The sequence below is a fragment of the Euprymna scolopes genome, chromosome 40 (assembly GCF_053919585.1).
Source record: "Euprymna scolopes isolate OS-2025 chromosome 40, ASM5391958v1, whole genome shotgun sequence".
In the NCBI taxonomy this organism is placed as follows: domain Eukaryota; kingdom Metazoa; phylum Mollusca; class Cephalopoda; order Sepiida; family Sepiolidae; genus Euprymna; species Euprymna scolopes.
Genome location: NC_136521.1, coordinates 31,407,825 through 31,431,720, shown reverse-complemented (window position 1 = coordinate 31,431,720; position 23,896 = coordinate 31,407,825). Strand labels below are relative to the sequence as shown.

The window sequence follows — 23,896 nt, the reverse complement described above, 5'->3', positions numbered from 1 at the left end:
GGCTCTGCAAGCTTAACCTTTCATTGTATGTCCAAAACAATTTTGATGGCGGCCATCTTTAATTAGTAATAAGGTTGACCACTCGCCTATTGAAAATTTACATTTTCTCGTGCACATATTAGTCAATTTGTTTGTGCTGTTGTTTTGTATTGCAAATAAAACCAGTTTTGCATCTAGTATCATTTACTATTAGATGTGGTAGACTCATAAGAGGGTTAAATATGAACAAACGTCTTGCTGCCCAGCTCCCCATTCAGGTTAACACTTTAAAAATGTGGCTCGTGTCACAGATCATTGTTTCAGTGGCAATATATCTTAATTGAGGTGAACAAAAGTAAAAAAGAATACAATTAAAAAAAAAAATGTCTTAAATTTGGAATATCTTTTTCACCATTCAACAGATGGCTTGAATGTATGTATCTTGAGACCTTTTTGGCTAGGAAGGACAAAGTGTACTATCTTGATCAGTGAAGGAGAAATCCTTCTAGACTGGAGCAGTCAAAGATTTTGCTACCAAAAAGAATGACATTCAACCTCCCCTTCCCATCCCGCAAAATCAAACAAGACGAAATACCTAAGTTAAATAAATTTTTGTTTGACTAAATAAATTGGTCTTTCGGTTAGAAAGAGCAAAGTGTAGTGTCTGTTCTGATACAACACTCTACCTTTTCTGCCCTTGATCAGTGAAGAAGAACTCCTTCTAGAGTGAGGCAGTTTTTTATTTTTGTTCTAATCCAGAGTGCCTCCCCTTATTTTTGGCAGGGGATGGTGGGGGCAAGTAAATAGGAACACACCGTTTCTGAATTTTTGAGATGAGGATTGATTATTTGTATTGTTTGAATTCTTTGGATTACTGTTCTCGTTTTGAGTATTATTTCAGTCAATGTAACCTTCGATCTTCTTCTTCGGGTGTATCTGTTCCACAAGGACCCATGGTGTAGTGGATAAAGTACTTGATAAAATTCAGTTGTAAAGTTACATTCTTCTGCATGTTGAAGGTTCAATCCTCTGTGGGTGATACTCAAAATACAATTGCGAATTACTTAAAACTTCTACCAAGTCATGGCTGCCAGAATGAGAGCCCGCTACCTCTGGATTAAAAAAAAAAAAAAAAGTTCCGTTCAAAATTCTATGTAGATTTCTAAGTTCAACAGAAAGATTCCTAAGTTTGACAAGATACACTTGAAGGAAGTAGGAGGTTACATAGATCGAAATATTGTGAAAATAACACTCAAGATGAGAACCGTAGTCTAATGAACACCAATAATACAAACAGAAACACACCGATTATTGATGTATCTTAGAGAACGGATCAGGTTTTCTTTGTGAAAATTAGTCCCCTCACGCGCACATTTTTAGCCCAACTCTAAATATAAGTTTAATCAAAATAATGGATATTTCCAGATTTACTACCAACTTGATTCTGATTTATTTGCTTTCTTCTTCCAAAACTTTTTTGTTAGTTTTGGTTGACTTTGGGAGAGGGGTAATGGTGTACATGATTAATCTAATGGATACTTTCGCAGACGATGAACTCCAATTTGAATTTATCTGGTGTTATCAGATCAGGCTGTCTAAAGATACTGATTTCCTGACCTAAAATGCACAATCAATGTTTGTTTTCCTTTCCATTTGCAAAACTTGATCATGTTCTTCAACGTCTAAAACAAAAATAATTTCCTTGACAAAACAATCAAACCAAACACCATGAATAAATATTTGAAGATATAAATAACTTGAAGCATAAAAACTGTTTCCAAAATGACTGGATTTAACATTAAATAACCCACAAAAAATGTTGATAGGCCATGAAACCAAAACAACCAGTTTGAAGTTAGTAAAAATAATAATTCCTAACTTAAAAACAGAATGAATTTATACAAAACTAGAAGTTACAAGAATACCCATCCCAAGATGGGTAAAATTAATTCCTCAAACAGACCATTTTTTATCACCTTTCTGTCCTCCTACGAAAATTAAAACAAAGATATAATGCAATTAAATCTTATGTTTAGAATCCTTATCCGAATTTTGATTAAAATCCATTACATGATTTTGATTCTAGAAAATATCTAACATTTAAGTCTTAAGCTTAAGAGGACTTAAGAAAAAATAGAAATTTAACGAATTTTGCTTAATTGGTGTCCAATGACAATGGATACAAATTCAATGCAAATCTATAATATTTTCATTTTCAGATTACATCCATATTATGCCTCCAAATCCACTATAAACATTTTTTCCTATATCGCCCCATAAGTAATCAGATACACTTCATACCATCGATCAATGTTAGTACTTCCATAGTTTTCCTCATCTTTCAGTTAATAATTATTCGATCTAATTAACCATTATCCTCAAGTAACTATTGATCTTGATAATTTGTAACCTAGTAATAATTTTTAAAAATAGAATAAAGCCCTATAAAAAAACTGAAATTTGAGGAATATTTATTAATTGGTGTTAAAATTTCCAAATTATACAAGTACTTCAATGGAATGTTCTCCAAGGAACTTATTGCACTCATACCCCCTCAACATAAATAGCCCCAACAAGCAGCAAAATCACACCCCTTCACTGTAGAGGTTCTCAGATGCCGGAAGGCTTTTTTATGTAATAGCTTCTTTCCTTGAACCACATGCCTTTAAAATTCCCTTCTTACTCTTTGTTCCCCTAATTGTACCAACACAGAAATTTAAATGTAATGTGAACAATCATTTCACTGCACAGCTGCCTATAAATCTGGCCCCTAATCTAAACTAATCCCTTGCATATTTGTTTAGGGTGAACGAATAGAAGTTAAAAAAAATAATTTTTTTAAAGTCAAAGCATAAAAAAAAAAATATTTAAGAATCAATATTTCGTCTCTAGTTTATTGGAAGCTTCATCATGATTGGCAATATGGCTAAAAAACGGGATACATTTATGCAAAAATTTATATGGAAAATATTCAATTGTTTACTTCTCTTCATTATTATTAATATTGTGAATGAGTATGTCCAACATCTCTATTTATAAGAAACGCTAATGCAAACGTTTGTATTATTAAATTACAAAAGTGAATGTTCCCATAATAAAATAATTATTGTAAAAAAAATCTACTAAACCGTGCAAAACTAATCTCCTTCAACAATAAAATGCTATTAATAGTTTAACTTAAAAAACAAATAATGTCATAATTTTTTTTTTTAATTAAAATAATTTTTTTCCTGAGACTTTAATTGTTAAAACAATTTATTCATAGAAGAAGTCTTAGTGTTTTTCCCCATTTATTTTCTTGGTGGTATTAACCTGAAAAGTTGACCCCCCCCTCGTAGATAGAAGAAAGATCCACGCCCGATGTTGTTGACAATTGTTGTAAAGTTTGAATCAATGTTGGTTGCATGGTTAGCACAAATTTTTGGTCACATCTTTGAAAATATCATTTTACAAGTTTAATTTGAAAATTTATTCTTCTATGAATAATTTGTTTTGACAATAAGTCTCAGAAAAAAATTATTTTAATTATTTAATGATAAAAAAATTACATTCGTTTTCATAATTTTCAAATTATACTTGTTAAATAATGTCCAGACGATTTCTATTATGAAACATCTATTCATAAAAAATCAAATTGACCAAAGGAAATAACTTTAATTTTAATTGAAAAATAGGTCTCCCTTGCAACAAAAAATTATTTTTATTTTCAATATACGTTTTAAAAATGACAAAATAATTTTGTAGAAGCTAAAACAAATTTAATTCCACCACAGACAATGCTGGGTAGGTAGGCTAATTTATATATAAAATAAATATTTCAGTGTATTTCCGACAGTATGCATAATGCTGTTTTTTTTTTTTTTGTTGTTAAAATTATGTTTGCATGGATAATGTTGTAAAATAAACAGTTATTTTTACTCAATTGGGTTAATATAAACAGAAAGAGTAAGGTGGTATTATAGTTATCAAGGAGGAAAAACTACAACTAATAACTTTCACCAAATACAAGAAAATTTAATTTTCTACCGACCTGTGTACTTTTAAAGTGTGGAAACTGATTGTAAGATTAATCCCTGAATTATTGAAACACAGGAAAAAATATGTCGATTTTAAAAAAAAAAAAAACAAAGTTTTAGGTGGTCGCTTAAATTCGGATATTTTTAGGTTCAAAAGATAGTAAAGAAAATGACTTCTAGCTATAAGTTCAGGAAGGGTTAGTGGTAGGGTAAGTTATTTTCTTTTAACGTTTTTTTAAGGAATAAGCCTCACCAATAACTAAGGGCCAAGCAGCCATTTTGTTTCTTGTTTGTCATAATAAAAAAAGAAGTTTAGAATGAAATTTAATTTTAAAAAAAATAACAGCCTGAAAACAATTTCAGAATATTTAAAATACACAGGTCGGTAAAAAATTAGATTTTAATTAGTTTGATAAGTTATTTTTTGCATGCATATATATATATATATATATATATATATGGGAACTAGGAAGCTGATTGGCTAACTAAACATTCAAATAGACTGTGTGTATATAAAAAATGCAAAGTAACCACAACTCTTTGCATAAGCCTGACGATTTCTCATGAGAATGAAACACAGAATATTCTGTGTAGCTTAATTGTCATATATATTTTTATAATTTACTATATATATATATATATATATATATATATATATATGTTCATTCGATTTCTTGGCTGTTATCTATACTGCAACTTTAACATAGAAAAATCACAAAGAGAAAAAAGAAACCTGTACAAAATTCAAACTTGTGTCTTTGAAGGTCCAGCCAGAAGGCTTTTATATCAAGTTAGTCGTAATATGATTTTTTTTTTTTCCATCGGTAAACTTTATCGACCACAAAGTTTGAAACTAAAGTTATAATTTCCCATTGAATAATCAGCATTTGTTCTTTTTGTTGACATAATCGTGGCAGCTCTAGGAGTGGCATCATGTGATGTTAGGCTTGAAGAATTTCTTAAGGAGGAAGGTCAAATGAAATTTCAACTTAAACAACCATTCACCCAATTTCTCCATCGACGTGAGTCAGGATTCATTTAAATTTTATTTGTCAAACTGGTTTTATTCGATAATACTAGTTTCTGCAATTAGTAGATATAATTCTTATCCAATTGTTCAAAATGTGACTTGTGTCGAGGGTTTGAATTGTATGACCGACCAAAGAGTTATCTCCACATTGACGATTCTGTAAGGATGAAACATGTATGTGGATAAATTAATGATGGAATGATTCTAATATTTTTCTCTGATTCCAATACAATTACCGATTCTGTTCTAAATTCCTGATTCCGATACACTTCTGATTCTGATTTCTTTAAAATCTCTAAATATTAAGCTATACAATTGTTTATTATTTCCGGATTATCATAAGAGTCCATGTAATATATGCCTATATTTTCACAAATGTAAGAAAATACACTGGGGTATTTGTGTTATCTATAGATAGTTTAGGTGGTCGAAAGAATATTCAGCATTTTATCATTAGTACGAGTAATGGAAAATAAAGTTTTAAATAAAGACAAAAAAAAAACAACAATTATAAGAATCGTTTTTTTGCATCAGAAAGCAGGTACAATTTTTTCTGATTCCAATACCCCATCCAATACCAGTTGATAATACATTCTCAACAATCAATCCAACAGAGATTGGCCATTTTTGGTGGCCTTCATCTATCTATATATCTTGGGTAATCCTAGGAGGTCCACTCTCCTAAGCCTTGCCTTTCCTCTTTAGGAAGGGGTTGGTTTATTACAATTGCCTGAGAATGTCTATGAACCTGTCCAGGCTATTTTTATATTATATATCTAAGAGAGAGAGAGAATAAATAAATTAATTAATTAAAAAGATAAACAGTAATATTACATAGGAACTTTATTATATTATCAGGTCAATAGGTATGAAAGTAAGGGGAAAAAAGAAAAAAAAACACTCTTAAACCATGATATTTTGAGGCTAAAATCTTCTCTTCAGTAGAGGAGAAAAGCTGGCTTTATACAAAGATAAGGGTAAAAAGAAAACACCGATTTCAAAGACATTTAGATTAAAAATGAGAAATTTAGAGGATGGGTGATATAATGGAGATAAATGAAGAAGAGCATGAAAATAAAATTAAAAAAATGGAAGAAGGGAAATAAAATAATGAGGAACTAAGAAAATATAAATAAATAGAAGATACAGAAATAATATGCTAGGAAAATAAAGAAAAGAAATCGAAGCAAGGGTAGAAAAGGAAAAAGAGAGAGAAAAAAAACTTTAAAACTAATCCAACTCGAGTCCTTGACTTCATATTTAACATCTCGAAAATTAATATCCTGTGTGTATTTGCACACACACACACACAATGTGGCGTTTGCAGGAAAAAAAAAACAGCAAAATACTTAATTATAAAGAAGAAATTCAATATCAGACCATAATATTTTTTTAAATTTTACAGAAGGTCAGAAAAACATTATTACCATCAGTTTCAAATCCAATATAAGGAGACCAGTTTATGGTTTAAAAATAGAAGAAAATCTGATATTTTTCAACCATAAAGTGGTCCCCTTATATCAGATTTGAAATCGATGGTATCAATGTTTTTCTGATCTACTGTAAAGTTTTTAAATATATACAATGTGTTCAGTAGAAGTACGACATAAGTGCCAAAAGTTGAAATTGTGAGATATTTGTCCTAAAATGCGTGAAATCTCAAGGAGAATCTAATCACAAAAAATCATTGCCGAATCCAAAGTATTTATGTGAAAATAAGTGTTTGAATTACGTGATATACGTCTGTTGAAATGTGGATATTTAAGACCAAATTTAAAAAAATTCTTTACCTAGTTATGTTATGTTTGTTTTGATTTTTCCAGACTTGCAAATCAATCGGCACTAACACCATTGCTGTTCATTAAAGTCGAACATCTAAAAAATTTAATTTTGTAAGTCCCTTCAAATATGACTTGAAGAAAGAGTACAAGAAATGTTGACCAGTGGGAAAGACAAACAGTAAAACGGAAGCGAAACAGTCAAAAAGAATTTGTCAGTAGTTCTTCAAAATCCATTGTAGGAAAGTGCAGACTTGAAGATGTACGTTCTTGCAAGAAAAATGTTTTGTAAAAATAGGTCACCCGGAAAAGTTTAATATTCAAATAATTCTGGAAAATAGGAAATTACGAGTAAAATCATTGTTTCAAACATTTAACCTCTTTTTTGTGAAAAGTATCAAGTAGCGCTTAGGTTGTTCTTCCACCGAACGCGTCATATTAAATGTACCTACCTACCATTGCCCACATTTCAACAGACGTATATCACGTAATTCAAACACTTATTTTCACATAAATACTTTGGATTCTGCAATGATTTTTTGTGATTAGATTCTCCTTGATATTTCACGCATTTTAGGACAAATATCTCCCAATTTCATTGCCCAGAATACAGTGAAGTTGTTTTTATTTTTTCATTTTTATTTCTTTGCATAAAACTTAAGGTAGATAACTCCTATTATATTCTTGAATTTTAAGTGGGTTATCCCTCTGATGTTCATTTTAAAAGTTTTTTTATGAACAGTTAAATCATTTTAAAAATAAAAGGGAAAAAGAAAAGAAAAAGGTAGAAAGAAAGAAAAACCCTGCTGTTACCATATCAATATTAATTCTTTTGTTTGGCCATTCATTTTGTTGGGGAAAAAAGGCTTGTCTAATCATTTCTATATTTAAGAGTCCCTAGGGAGGAGAATGGTTGCAAGTGGTACTGCGGTTACCAAACAGAATTCAAATCTTGTTTAATCTATTAATTTTATTTATGTCTTAGCAAAATATCTTGCAAGTGAATGGAGCATATTGGATGATCTCCATGCACACTTTAATGGAATGTGCTCTGATGAACTTTCCTCATCAAAGGATATACTCCCGACCAACCCAAGCAGCAAAATGCCACTCCTTCACTATTGAGATCCATAAATGCCAAAAAGCCTTCCACATTCTCTCTCGTTCTGTACCATGAACAAAATTTCCTTCCCGGAAAATCCTATGTAAGAAACAATATATTTCAAGTTTGCTTCTCAGCTGACTATAGTATGATCATCTTTAAGTCTAATGTAAACAAATACTTGTTAAACCGTCCCCTTTGAAAAGTTTCTTAAGTAATCTTATACTCATTCTATTCACTGTTTCCAATCCTTCATGCCAGCGATCATTATCCAACTAACGATTCTTTTAATCTTTATCCTTAAGTGGATTCTAGGCCTTGATAATAGGTGAACGATCAGTACAAAAGAAAAAGAATGCATGCTTAATAAAAATACACACATTTGTAACAATCTGATGCCCGGATATTTGCAATGGCTCTGTTTTGTTTTCATCCATAAGCAATCAATAAACCAAATAAGTCTTTTTATACATGCTGGTCTTTTTATTCACTTCAGCATTGCTTTTTATCTTCGCCGCATTTCATGTGTGGTCGTGATTGTTTTATCAAATGGTCGGCAATTGTCTGTTTGACAAAGATGAATAAAACTTCTCATGTAGGAAAAACAAAAGGAGACGTTTGCTGGGGTTCTTCAAGGTTTTATTGGAGAGAATGGAGAGAGAGAGAGAGATACTAATGACTAAGTAATTAAACTTAATTCTCCAACTTAGGGAATAAGTGATGCAGTGGACAAAAGCATCGGTAACATTCGTTGAGATGATCAGTTTTCTATATCATTTGGACATGTCTCGTTTGCATACTTTCATGGAGAGGATTAATCTGAAAACTTTAGAATGGTAGTATTATTCCAGTCGGGGTTACCAGAGTGTAGTTCTCTTGTGTCAAGACAGAAAAGCTCTGACTGAAATATTTAAAAAGATTCAGTGTGTGTGTATATATATATATACACACACACACACAATCTTTTTATATATATATATATATATATATATATATATATATATATATATATATATATATATATATAATTTGGACCTTATTACCAAACGGATGTAAAGAACGCATAACATGGATTTTACCAAGCAAGCTGGATCTAAAAAAACTTTCATATCCTTTTTCCAAATCCTCCTGCTACAGGACTTCTGATAAATTTATTATTTTGACTTTGACTTTCCATGTCTCACTGACTTTAGCAAATAGGGTGCATACCTTATAAATATTTGCTAATATTTTCTCTCCTCTGATGAGATGGTAGACATCGAAACCCTATAGGTTAAGGAGATTAACTTTCTAAAGCATTCTTTGTCTTGCTTAGAATAATAAAAATTCTTTGATATGAAATTCATTTCAACGAGAGATTTTTGAAATTCATTGAATTACAATTTAAATATATATATATATATATATATATATACACAGCATTCTAATCACCTCTGGCTATAAATATAATCATCCAACTCTTTATCATACTCATGCCAAGAATATTACACCGATCTTAATCATCTTCATTATCAGTTAAACATCCGTTTTACATGTTGGCATGCATTGAAGGGCTTTTAGAAATCGACTTCCAAACTAACCTATCTCTGACCAGGTCTTTATTCATCCCTCTTTCCTTCAGATACATTTTTATCGCTTTTCTTGATTTTTCCTTGACCTTCCCTGTGAACTGGACTTCTACATCTACTAGTGATGGGACAATCAATCAGAATCAGAAAAATCAGAACTTTTATGGGTATCGGAATTGGAATAATATCTCCTAACACCCAAACTCTCATCCATTCTTTTAAAATGGCCATGCCAACAAAGTTTCTGGTTCAGAACATATTTCCCTATATTATCCAGATTTAATCTTCCTCTGGGGTCATCAGATCTAAACCTGTTTAAAACTCACATTGCACATCTATTTTATCAATTACATATGATTGTTCGCTCAAAACAAAATTTGAATTTTGTTTGGTTACTTCATAGACTGCATTGGTTACCATTGCGCCACTCACAACCATTCCCTACACCCTTGTTTAGGGACCCTTAAATAGGTAATTGATGAGAAAAGTCTTTCTATCAGAGTGAATGGTCAAACAAAGGAATTAATATTTAAACGGTAACAGCAAGATTTTCCTTTCCATGTTGTTTCCTCTTTTTTTTCATTTCTCTCTTTTTTTTTTTTTTCTTTGTCTTTCTTATGAGTTAAAGGAAAAAAACGCTATTGAATAGGCAACAGATGTGACAAAATTCACTGAAACCTCAACAAACTCCCATCCTTAAATTGCGAACAAAAAAAAACTTTTGCATTTAAAATAAATCATCAAAATACCGGCCATCTTTTACTTTGTATCGATGATCTCAAACTATTCAGAGTTATCACCGTTAAAGCTGTACCCCAAAAATCAGCTTGTACTCTACCTTTCTTTTTGGTGGTCATCCACTTGATCTTTCTTGAATGAAATCTTAATATGATTTCTTTATTTCCATTAGTGATAGGATGATTCCAATATTTTTCCCGATTTTGATACAAGTATTGATTCCTTACTAAATTCCTGATTCCAATTCAATTACCGATTTCATACTAAATTCCCGATTCCGATTCTTTATAAATCTCTAGAGTTGGTATTTTTTCCCGTGATATCCAATGATATCGTATGATCTGATTTTCCTGAGAAGACCATCATGCCATACCGTACAAAAGCCTTAGACATATTTTGCAAAGTTACTCCAAAAATAGTTCTTGAGCATTTTATTTCAAAAACCTTAACAGCAGAACTCCTCTTCTTACCATAATTGAAAAGAGCTTTCTTTTCTTCGTCTATGTGCTTAGCATCAAGCATAATTTCCATGAATAGAGTTTCTTTCCGAGAACTTCCCATTTGCATCTCACGGTAGTGAGACTGCTTCATTGCAAACTAAATGGTTATCCTTAAGTTTAATATTAACAAATTCTTGTCATAAACCATCTTTATAAGTAATCAAATTTTGTTAATTCCGTCTATAAGTTTTAATCTTCATAATATTCATCATTCAGCTGACAATCTATTCATCTCATTAACCCTTATCCTTGAACAGCTTTTGGCCTTAATAAATGGTAACCCATTAATAAATAAATATTACCTGGAGCTTGTTGGTAATAAATGAATGAATAAAATAAATTCTTCTTTACGTCCCCGGCTTTTTTTTTTTACTTTTAAATCAATAAAAACAACTTATAAGACGATTTTAAAATATAAGCCCGGTTCTCTTATTTGATTATTAATAGTTTTTTGAGTGCAGTGAAGAAGACCGACGGACAAACAGAGTGGGGTAACTGGCATTGCTACATTTAAGATATGTTTCTCCCTTGACCATATTCCACGTGATTTTACCAAAAGCTTCATTTTCATCCGTTACATCACATGATTCACAAATTTTCTTTATTCTTTCACACATCTGTCAAACCAAACCCCTTCTAACCTCAACAGACAACCACTTGGCCTGGAACAGTCCAAAGCCCCATTCCTCTCTCTCTCTGTTTTAACAACTAGTCCTTTACTTTTCCATGTTTAAGCTTAACCATAATACTTTTCATGCTCATATATATATATATATATATATATATATATATATATATTATTCACAGCAAATTACTAATATATACATGTGTATATCTAGTATGCAAATTTTTTTTCCTATAAAATCAATATTTGATTCTGATTTGTCAGTTCTTTTTGTGGATCGTTAGCACATGTTGTTAAGAATAAAATAATGAAATTCAATTTATTTACTTCCAGAGAATACTTTGACTGAGTCAGAATCATTTTCATGTGAACACCATCCTAAAAAGAGACATAACTATAACTTTGTCAATAAATAGTTACTTCCCTTTGTTTGAAACAATTTTTTTAATTAATATACTAGTCTTTTAACCTATTAAAAATGAGCAAAAGTTATAGCCCTTTGACTTAGAATGAATGCTTAATGCCAAACTTCTAAAGTAAATGTGGTATTGTTCTTGCAGAAAGTCACCACAAAGCCTGCTATCTCTCCACTTGCATTTAAGTCCATGTGTATGGTCAGGAGTCCTGCTTCTTTGACATTCACTCTGGTGTCCGACAAGGATGCGTTCTCTTGCCTGCATTCTCCAATGCTCGCACTACTTTCTGTCAACTTTGATCACAGCTCTGGTCTCTTAAAGAAATAAGGCTGAACACCAAAGTCAGGATTTACCAAATCCTCATCCGGATGATTCTTCTTTATGGCTGCAAGACTTGGCCTATGTGCACAAGTGACTTACTCAAATTGGAGGTATTCGGCCATCACTCTCTACGTTGCATCCTTCATGTCAGTTGGCAATAATTTATCTTCAACAGTAAAGCTGCAAAATCCACTCCCTCCAAAAATCTCTCCATTTGTTGGTTCGGTCACACCCTTTGATAACACCCAGGTGACTTTGTCCATGCAGTTATCAATCCAGCACCACTTCCAAGCTGCAAGAAACATCACGGTGGCTAATTCAAAACCTGGCTCAGGATGGTGAAACGGGATGCTGAACTGATTTTGGGTCTTCACCTTTATGTAATCCATCGCTGGAACCACGAATAGCTTGCATGCATAACAGAAGCAGCCTTGGATCACCATGTATGCTCAACCAGTGTTTGGGATGTGCTGATCTTGTTGGAAAGAGCCAGCCCAACTGATGAACCACCGTGAATGCTGCAACTATTGGTGACTAATCTCTATTAATCACTAACTGTGCATCGAACAGATACGTATCAAAAAGGTCCATACAAAATTTCAGTCATATCAACCCAGTAGTTTCCAAGAAAAAATGAAATGGACAGATAAACAGACATATAATATAGATTCCTGTTTTTTAGTTAATATATTCCTGACTTTTTAGGTAATTTTAGGACCGAATATCGATTAGTTAGATGTATTGCTATCTAGGTCTAACATGCAAAATTCAATTGACTTAATTTTATGGATTAGATTAAAGAAAAAAAATAGTATCCAACTCTCAGCAAAGATATAAATACAAGCATTAAAATTTGATCCAATTGATATAAAACACCATTTCCTAACTTTACAGGTAGGTTTTAATTTGTAATCAACACTTCAAACCCATGACACTTTTTGGATGAAAAGATTATAGATCATTTGCCACATATGTGGAACTGGACATTTGCCCCCCACTTCCTCTATTTTCCAACATTCTTTCTCCCCTTTTCGATATATATTACACTTACACCCACTCCCCAACCAACATTGATGATCTTCTGTTATTCTCCCTTCTTTCCTTCTCATTTGCCCAGAAGACTCTGAGTCATGTATTGGAAGTGACAGCTGCTGCTGTGTGTGTGTGTGTGTGTGTGTGTGTGTGTGTGTGTGTGCATGATTAAATATAAAGTTAATATTTTTTAAATAAATATTTTCAATTAGTTTATACCTACAGACACTAATTTTTTTATGCTTATGCAATCATTAGTGTAGGAAGTGATGCAAGTGATAATCATTGCTGGTTGAACCCAGACACAAAGCCACCCTTGACTTCATAAGTTGGTATTTAACCTCCAGATCACCAGAAATTAACACAAGAATTAAGGGAAATTAAGTATCTATAAATGCTAAATCAGTGAGCTTACATAGTAAACAGTCAGAGAACATTCAATGACAGGAAGGTGGAATGTTGCATTTGCGATGAGGTTAACCACTTTTTCTTAATTACCAAAAGCAGGCTCAACTTTATTTTCTTAAAAAGAGACTTCACAATGATAATATCTTTTTAAATAAGTATTGGCAATTATTTTTATACCTATAGACACTAGTGTTTCATGCTTATGTAATCATCAGTGTATGAAGTGATAATTACTAATAGTCATATGATTTGAACTCAGTCACAAAGTCATCCTTGACTTCATAGGCTAGTATTTTACCTCCAGGTTACCAGAAATTAATACAGAAATTGAGGAAAATTGAAGTGCCTGTAAATTTCAAGTCAGCAAGCATAAATAGTAAACACTCAGAGTATTCAATGACAGGAAGTCGGAATATTACATTATGTGCGTAGGTTTGCCACTTTTTCTTAGTTCTTTAATAGAGGTCATCTTCGTTTTCTTAAAGAGGCTTTTTATAACAATAATATTTTTATAAATTATTATTCAGAGATGCGTCATTGAATTCCTGGCAAAAATGCATTGAGAATAACGTTGATTATGTTAAAAAAAAATAAATTCTGGAGTACAAAACGTTCACTCGTTTTAATGATACCACTCTCGTATTTGTAGCTCTTCAACTTTTTGAGTTAAAAAAAATAGGAAGCTTAACTTTTAGAACAGCTTCGTACATTTTCTTGATAACAAAACTCAATATATTTATAAAAGATATAATGTGAATTTTACATGAAAATTAAAACCTCAAATTCAAATAATGATTAAGTAAACAGAACTGTTGACATTTAAAATTGTTTTCAACTTTTTTATCTTTTTTTTCACAGAAAAATGTGAACCTGTTGAGTTTTCTTATCAAGTGAATGTAGGTTTTAAAATGGGCAGAAACAACTGTATGTATTAAAACGTTTTTGAAACAAACTTAGAACATTTACTTAATTAGTATATTATATTTGGAACTCTAGTAAAGTATACATTTTTTGAGTTGTCACTCTAACATTTGTGTGAATTTAAAGGAATTTATATATAAGATACAGGGTGTTTCAAAAGTCTTGGGAACATAACGATTTTTAATAACTCAAAAACTATTAGGAGTTGAAAAACGAAATTGGTACCGTTGGAAAGGTTAAAGTTTCAAGTTTTGTGGGGAATCTTCAAAGTTGCTCAATATGAGCACCATTCGTCACACGGCAGACATCTAGTCGATAGTCCATTTCTTGCCAAACACGTTCCAGCATCTTGACGTCAATGGTTCCCATAACTGCCGTTACTCGAGCCTTTAGTTCGTCAATATCTCTTGGAAGGGGCGGCACATAGACTTGTTGATTGACAAAGCCCCAAAGGAAAAAGTCACACGAGGTAAGATCTGGAGACCTAGGAGGCCAGGGCATGAGAACGTCATCACCTCGCCCAGATCTCCCAATCCATCTACCAGGCAGCCTTGTGTTAAGAAACTGTCTTACTCTAAGACTCCAGTGTGAAGGTGCACCACCTTGTTAAAAAATGAAGTCATCAGATTCTGCTTCTTCCAACTGAGCCATTAACCAGTCTTCCAGCATGTTGAGATAGGATTCACCAGTGATAGTTGCCTCTTCAAAGAAGAACGGTCCATAGACACCTTTCTTGGAAATTGCACAAAACACGTTCACTTTTTGTGAATCTCGCTCGTGCTCAAGAAGTTCATGAGGATTCTCAGTACCCCATATGCGAGTGTTATGCTTGTTAACTTTGCCATTCAGATGGAAGGTCGCCTCATCGCTAAAAACAAGCCAGTCATCAAAGCCGTTATCTTCCAACTTCTCTTGCATTGCAATGCAAAAGTCACGGCAAAGTGGCTTATCAGTGTCCTTCAACTTTTGGATCAACTTGAGCTTGTAAGGTACCATTTGCAGTCGTTTCCTTAAGACACGCCAGATAGTTGCTGGAGCAAGCTGAAGTTCTCTGCTGGCTCTTCTCACTGATTTACGGGGGCTCCGCTGAAAGGCTGTCTGAACTTGCTCAACTGCATCTTCTGAAGTTAAAGGGCGACCTGCTCGCTTACTTGGGCACAAACACCCATCTTTCACAAATTTAGCATGCCATCTGACAATGGATTTCCTTTCAGGGGCTTCTTTTTAAAATTTCCTGCGAAATGCACGCTGAACACATGTCCACGATTCAGTCTTTGCAAATTGGAGGACGCAAAATGCCTTGTCTTGTTTAGAGAATGACATTACTGCACCTGGAAACATAAGACGAAAATCATTAGTATGACCAAAAACTTGATTAAGCAAGCTTTAAAATGGCACCAGTTTCATTTTTCTACCTGGAATAGTTCATGAGATATACGCATTTGTAATGTTCCCAAGACTTTTGAAACACCCTGTATAGTATATCTCCTATATAGTATTTTGATTGCCGAAATTCCCCTCTGAACCAAAGTACCGTAGGTTTACAACAACAGATGCCACATACAAATTTATTATGTCTAGACTATTAGCCACTATCTTATGTAAGTATAGAACGCAATTGTAGACATATTTAGTGATTATATAATAAACTCATTGACTTAACATAATCTTTCCCTTTTCTGTCACAAAAAAATAAAGTGCAAGTACACTGCCAACCCATAATTTTTTTTTTTTTTTTTTTTTTAGCATTGGGTGTGGGTATGCTGACAATGATTATCACTGTACCCCCCCCTGTCTACTCCGAAAGCTGTTCTTTACATGGGGATTTTTTTTACACAGTGATCACCACTTATCAAGGCCCGGAAGCCACTCAGGGATAAGGGTTATTGCAAGTACATTACGTTAGTGAGGAGATTTGATGATATGTTTACTTAAGGGGGCGGTTCATTAGGAATTTGTTAACATTGGACTTGAAGACAACCAAGTTATAGTCCGGAGGGAAGCAGGCAGATGGAACAGAGTTCCACAGGCGTGCAGTTCTAAGAAAGAAGCTTTGTTCATGGAATCTGCGTTTTGATTTAGGCACAGATATAGAGTGGGGGAAATTTTTCACAGTGGATTCAGCTAGACAGGTGTTTTTCGTGAAAGATTGGCGAGGGGGGACCATAGATTGGAGTTCAGATGAGCATCTGCCATGGAAATAACGATAAAACAAGGACAGGCTCGCAACGTCTCTTCTGTGGGAGAGAGGTTGCAGGGTAGAGAAAAGGGCATCCCTCACTAAGCCACGAAGTCTATTTTGTACTCTGTCAAGGCAGGATAGGCTGTTTTTAGCAGCCCCTGCCCAGATATGGCAACAGTATTCCATCCTTGGACGTACTTGGATGTTGGGGGTGTCGATTCTGAGCACCAATCTCCCCTGTTAAAAAAGAGGGGAAGTTGGTGGTGTTTATTCCAAAAGCCATTCTTAACATGGGGAGTTTAGAATGTCTATTAGTCACTATCTTATGTAACTTTACAACACTATTTTAAATGCATTAAGTAGTTATAATAAAATCCTACATTACTTCCTAGGAGCAACATCATCACAATTGCAACCACCTTTATAGGAAGTACTTCTTATTTTTCCTTCTAAATAACTAGTACTCCTACAGCTCCCAGTCATCACCGGGAGCTATTCTGCACTTGGGACAGATATGGAGTTTCACCCTTCGTAACTGGATCATAAACTCGTTGACATAACATAATCTTTCCCTTTTCCGTTACAAAAATAATAAAGTCTCCCCAGATTAATTCCACTCCTTTTTATTTGATAATCTCTGACCATTCCTATATTCTGGAATAATGGTATTAGCATGCTAAATGAATACTAATGTACCATTCAAACATACCTACTTTTGCCCTATAAGTAAATTGCTCGCTCGTTCAATTTGTAACTTTGTTTCAGTAATTAATTGCACTTTTTACAACCATAGTTACGTTTTTTTAAGGTAATTCATCTATAATATAAATCTCACCTGTCTGTTTAAATGTATGTATATATGTATGTTTGTATGTCTGCCTAAAACTTTTGACAGAAGCGATGGATTTTCACAAGATCGGTATCAGTTTGAAACATGACCCTTCAGATGACAAATATCAAAATATTCCTTCACCCTCAATTGGGCACTTTTCTACAGGGAGGGGGTCACTTTTTTCGCCGATATTTTTGAAAGTCATCCTCTCTTTTTGATTGACGGCAAAGAAGTCACGTTTTGAGGGGGGGTTTGCTTCCTTTTCCTCCTTCACGGTACAGGTTCGAGCTTGCCTGCCTGTCTGCCTGCCTACTACCACTTTATTATTTTTTTTTGCTCAACACATACCTCCAAACACCCAGGTAACACCGGGCACCCAGGCTAGTTTATAGATAATTTATTTAAACCTGCGCAATCTACTTGATTCTCTCGCTGTAGCTCTCTTGCATCAAAGACGCAACAACAAACATTTATTTCCTGTCTGGCTTGCTCGTTTACCTAACAATTTACGATTTTCGTAAACACATTTTTTAGCTTCTTTAGAATTACTACTTTTATAGGGGTTCAACTCTGCTGATTACGAAAATCTCATTCAAATTTTGCAGAGACAAGTACTTATAAAGACATAAAATCCTGTATTATACACTTTAATTCACTGGCTGCCAGGTTTGTAAGCATCCACGATAAACACATTTACTTCTATCCTACAAACACTGCGACCCCATATTTTTTTTTCTTTAACTTTTGCGGTTGAGTATGCTGACAACGATTATCACAGTTAAATTTAGGGGAATTATTTTTCCACACACCTTCACAAATACAAAGGAGGTTGTCTACTCTGAAAGCTGTTCTTTATATAGGAAAGTTTGGGATGTCTATCAGAACGCTATTCTTAAGATGGGGGGGTTTGTGGTGTCTATTCCAAAAGCCGTTCTTAACATGAGGAGTTTGGGATATCTATTCCAAACGCCATTCTTAACATGACAATACTCAAAGAAGTGAAGTGTAAAAAGTCATGATTGTTTTAACGTTAAAAAAGGACAACATAAAAATGGAATTTACTTTAATACTATTTGGTGGAAGAGTTGAAAAGAAAAGGAAGACTTCAATAAATGGAAACAGATATGACTGCTGCCACTGATTTCGATCACTCTAAACAGTCCATATACAGTGAGAGTCCTTAACCTTTATACTTTCCATTATTATTCTAATGGACCATTTTTTTGTAATATTATTAATTTATACTGGTTTACGCATTCCCTTAATTGCTTTTTTAAAACTCAAATAGTACCTGCATGTCATTGCCCCAAACCATCTCTTTTCGCCAGTGAAAGCCAGATTATTTCATTTCGGCCATGGTCTCCAGTGTCTGTGATTGTTCAAGGGCAACAGTGGCCACCAACAACAACCATAGTTTACTTTTTTGCAAGGGGGAGGGGGCAGACTTCCACTGGGCAACGCCAGTTAACAGGTTCTGCTAGTCTAAAATATTTGAATTTTAAAATTGAAGTTGTACATATATTATACTCCCTAAAACATTTCAAAATACCCCAAAGAAACTGAAATTTGTGTAATATTAATTCATGTCTAATACCTATTGTTATAATTTCATAAAAATCGAAGCTATCTGAATTTTGATGAAGGATTTTCACTTCTTGCATAAAACTTAAACTAAATATAGTCACATTATGCACCTTTACACTGAGCTGCTGTGTTTTAAAATTCATAAAGATCAGTCAATTAGTTTAGGAGTGAACCATATACATAGAAATATATGCACTTACATATACATACCTAACTTCATATAATCTATTAGATTATATATGTTTACTGAAAACTTATGCTCGAATATTGCGATCATGTGATATGTTTTTTCTTATTAAACATATAAAAAATGAATGTATCTCTTTAGCCTGGCTAATGACTTACCCTCTCTAGTACAATTATGTGAAATATGCAGGCTGCTTGCAACTAACACACACACAGATGTATAATCTGTTTATATATAGACATACCCATGACCCGTTGAGTCACGACCACTATCACTATTTATTCTACTTAAATTTAATGTTTCTGAATGTTTTAGATGAAGATTGACAAGTATTATTTGGAATATTCGGACTACTCTTCTCACCTCAAGTGTTATTCTAACAACGTTTCGGTCATATAACCTCTGATCTTCTTCAGGTGTATCTTGTTGAACTCTGGAATCGGCATGGAATTTTGCATGGAATCCTTTATTTAATCCACGAGGGTAGCATGCTCTAGTACCGTCATTTGTGATTAGGTACAAATCTTCAATAATTCGCAATTGTATTTTGAATTTGTGTGTTCCCCCCACCCGTCCCTCTGAGGATTCAACCATCAACCTCCAGAAAAGTGTAAGTTACAACTGAACTTCAAAAGTACTTTATCCACTATGCTATGGATAAAGTAAAATTCACAACACTCAAAATACAATTTTGAATTACTTGCGACTTTTATCCAGTCATAGCCAATGAAATGAAAGCATGCTATCTCCATGGATTAAATAAAAGGGTTCTGTTCAAAATTATACGCAGATTCCTAAGTTCAACAAGATAGACCTGAAAAGGTTGAAGATTACATCAATGGAAACGTTGTGAACATAAGATTCAAGATGAGAACAACAGTCCGAATAATCCAAATTATACAGACTTTGAAAACTCTAACTCTAGTATATCCGTTAAGACACTGTTGTGGTCGAGAGAATGTGAAATACATAGATTGCTAAGTGAGCGATGGGTTGTGAATCATCAAAAGAATTAAAATGGAATTTTTTTCATAACTCAATCTCAGAACTCCAGAATATTTTAACGTATTTTGTCATGAAAGTAAAAAAAATAAACATTAAATATGCAGACTTTTTGCAAAAGGCATCACTTAACTCTTCTAACACACACCATATATATATATATATATATATATATATATATATATATATATATATATATATATATATATGTTTATATATGGACATACCCATGACCTGTCGAGTCACAACCACTATCACTATTTATTCTACTTTGATTCAAAAACTTTAACTGTAGTAAATTTGTTCAGAGACTGTTGTTGTTGCAACAGCATTCTCCCTGGTCAGGTTGAGCGTACTTCTTTCCTGACCTGCCCTACATCCTCAATCATGGCAACCCATGCATGGCGAGGTCACACGAGATGGATAAGACATTTGTCTTGCATAACTAAACTTAATCAGTGGATTTACTTCAATACGATCCTTATAATATAGAAGTAAAGAGATTGACTATTTTTCTATCTAATTTACATGTGTGTTGGTGTGCACTAACACATTAATAAATTTTAAAAAAACATAAATTAAATAACAAAATAAAGTAATGCTGAAAAAAAGTCACTTTTTTCTTAAATGATCACAAAAACATTCAAATATCAGAATGTTTGAATCAGCATAATGATAGAAGGTGAGAGAAATACATTGATAGTTGTTGCAGATAGTATACACTCATGAGCAAAAAAAAAAAAATGGGCCAAGTGTGAAAGAAGCAAGAAATCGATTTTTCAACATTTTTCTATGAATTTTCGTTCATTTTAACTGAAAATTTCTATTTTGCAGATCATTATTATTATAGCATATAATAATAAGTGGAAAAATGAATCCTAAAATGGTAAGACCGCCTCTTGGCGAGGATATAAAAAACCAAATTGCAGGATTAAGGCAGTCGAAAATGATTTACAAGCAGATTTTTGATATTTTAAGAAAAGAAGATGTGAAAACATCTCTTTCTGTAGTGAAACGAATTGGTCGAAGGTTCGAAGTCGAACGCTTGGTAAAAGGGAAATGGATCTGGTCCCCCTAGATCATCCACTTTGAAGGACGGCCACAGGCTTAAATTAACTGTTTTGAAGAATTGAAAGAAAGCTTATATTGACCATAGCAAAGAATTCAAAACGGGCTGGAAATTCTCTTTCTAGATATACAATATGGGAAATATGGGATTTTCTTCTAAAAGGTGTGCAAAGAAGCCATTTTTATCTAAAAAGACATCAATGATAGAAAGAGATTTTTCTCGTGTTATGGCAAGAAAGATACAGACTGGTTTAGGAATGTTTTCTAGTCAGATGAATCAAGATTTTGTCTTGTTAATGATGCTTCTGAACGGTGCAATCGAAGAACTGGAGACAGATTTTCACCAAGTTGCATAAAAACGACAGTTAAATATGGGAATTCAGGGATAATGGTATAGGGAACTTTTACTACAGCAGGAGTTGGGGAACTAATTAGATGTGAGAAGTCAATCAATGCAAAGGAATATATTTGAATATTAGAAACAGGACTGTTACCAAGTATCCAGAAGCTGGGAATATCCCAGAACATTATTTTTCAACATGATAATGCCCCTACACACACTGCTAAAGTCACAAGAAAATGGTTATCTGATAATTCAATTAATGTGATATTTTGGCCAGGTCAAAACCCCGATTTAAATCCAATCGAGAATATTTGGTCCATAATATCTCGTGCATTGGCTGGAAGAACTTTTTCGAATAATGACAAACTGTGGGAAGCTGTGCAAAACGAATGGAATAGCATCTCCTCTTTGCAGTGTTTCACTTTGGTTGAGAACATCTCTAAAAGGATTGATCTTTTAAAGAAATAAAAAGGGAATGCTATTCCATACTAAGCATTTATTAAAGTAAATGTCTTGTTCTGTGTTATTAGTCTTGTTTAAGTTTCCTGGTTCAATTGTTCATTGTTGAATATAGCATTTAGTGCAATAAAATGTAAAAAATTTGTTTGACTCATTTTTTTTTTTTTTTCTAACGAGTGTATATTGCAGCAAGAACAAACAATGGTATTTGAGATGAACTGCTGCCAGCAAACAGAAAGGATGCGACGCAAACAGCAGTGATCGAACACCTAAAACTTTCTTAGGTTGCTTGCTCTTATTGGCCAAGTTTCACAGGTGTACAATAAAATAGTACAGATGAGAGCTTGATTGTTGGAAAAATGATTGGATCATTCTACTGCTCCAGAAAGTATCTTACTTTTAATGCAATCCTCTACTTATATAACTTATAAGAGTCAAATATCTCCTTAGAGTACTCCTCAGATAAATACTGCAAAATCTTGAAGTTCTACACAAAAGCACTGTTTATTGACATGATGAGTATAAAATTAATATAGCAATCTAGTGGCATATGATCCATTATATTCTCTATAGGCTGTTTTTGATAGAAAAGTTTTTTTGTTTTTTTTTACAAGGGAGTCACCACTAAGGATAAAAGTCAATGAGTGTCAGAAGGTTGGTGAGGTAACACTGTAATGATCAGTAGTAAAAAAATAAAGGTGGCTCGTTAATTTTAACGCATCTAAAATCAAGCTTCTCTCTTTCCACCATCAACGCTCTGACCCACATCTGACTCCTATTGAAATGAACAGCCCTCGTCTTGAGGAAGCTCCATGTTTAAACAAGCTTCTTGGTCTGACCTTCATTTCTGATCTGAAATGGAGCACGTACATTAAATCCATTTTCAAGGTCGCCAGAAAAATGGTTGGATCATTTTACCGCTCCAGTAGATATTTCACTGCTGATGCAATTCTCTATCTGTATATTGCCACATCTGGGCAGGAGCTGCTCGGATACCTATCCTGCCTTGACAGAGTTTAAAACCGACTTCATAATCTAGTAAGTGATGCCCTTTTCTCTTATCTGCAACTTCTTTCCCACAAAAGAGACATTGCGAGCCTGTTTCTGCTCTATTGCTATTTTCATAATTCATGGTTCCCCTTTGCCGATCTTTCACAAAAAACCATTTGTCTAGCCAAAATCACTATCAATAAATTCCCCCCTTTTCTATCAGTGCCTAAACCTAAACATGGATTTTATGAACAAAGCTTCTTTTTTAGAACTGCTCGCCTGTGGAACTTTGTTCCGCTTGTCTGCTTTCCAGCTGACTACAATCTCATTATAAAGTTCAAAGTAAACAAGCTCTTATTGAACCGTCCTCATAAATAATCTAATCATACCAAATTTCCACGACAAACGATTACTACACTATTGTCCCAATGATTACAATACATACATTAACTCTTATCCTTAAGTGGCCTCCGGGCCTTGATATGTGGTAACCCCTTTGTAAAAAAATGAAAAAATATTTGACTATTCAAGGACAACTCAACAAGAACTTGCTTACATTGGACTTGAAAATCACTATGTCATAGTCAGTTGGAAAGCAGACCTGTGGAATTGTTCTATTCTAGTTAAAACCAGGCTCAGAACAGTACAACATGATACTAAGCTGATCCTTGCCTCTATGGGGTTCCCCACTGGAACCGTGATTGGCTAATGCTTGTATCTGCTACTGTGGTAAAGTATGCACCTGGTCAGCAGTTATTCAAGACGCAACAAATTCTTTGGATGGAATTGGTCCAACCACTCTAAGGTAAATGCCA

General features: G+C 33.5%; 1 protein-coding gene across 1 annotated transcript in view; it reads left to right on the top strand.

The window, feature by feature from the left end:
• The window catches only part of LOC145265472 (transmembrane protein 115-like), a 120,193-nt gene that overhangs the window by 86,574 nt on the left and 9,723 nt on the right, over positions 1-23,896 (top strand). The gene's annotated exons all lie outside the window — the stretch shown is intronic.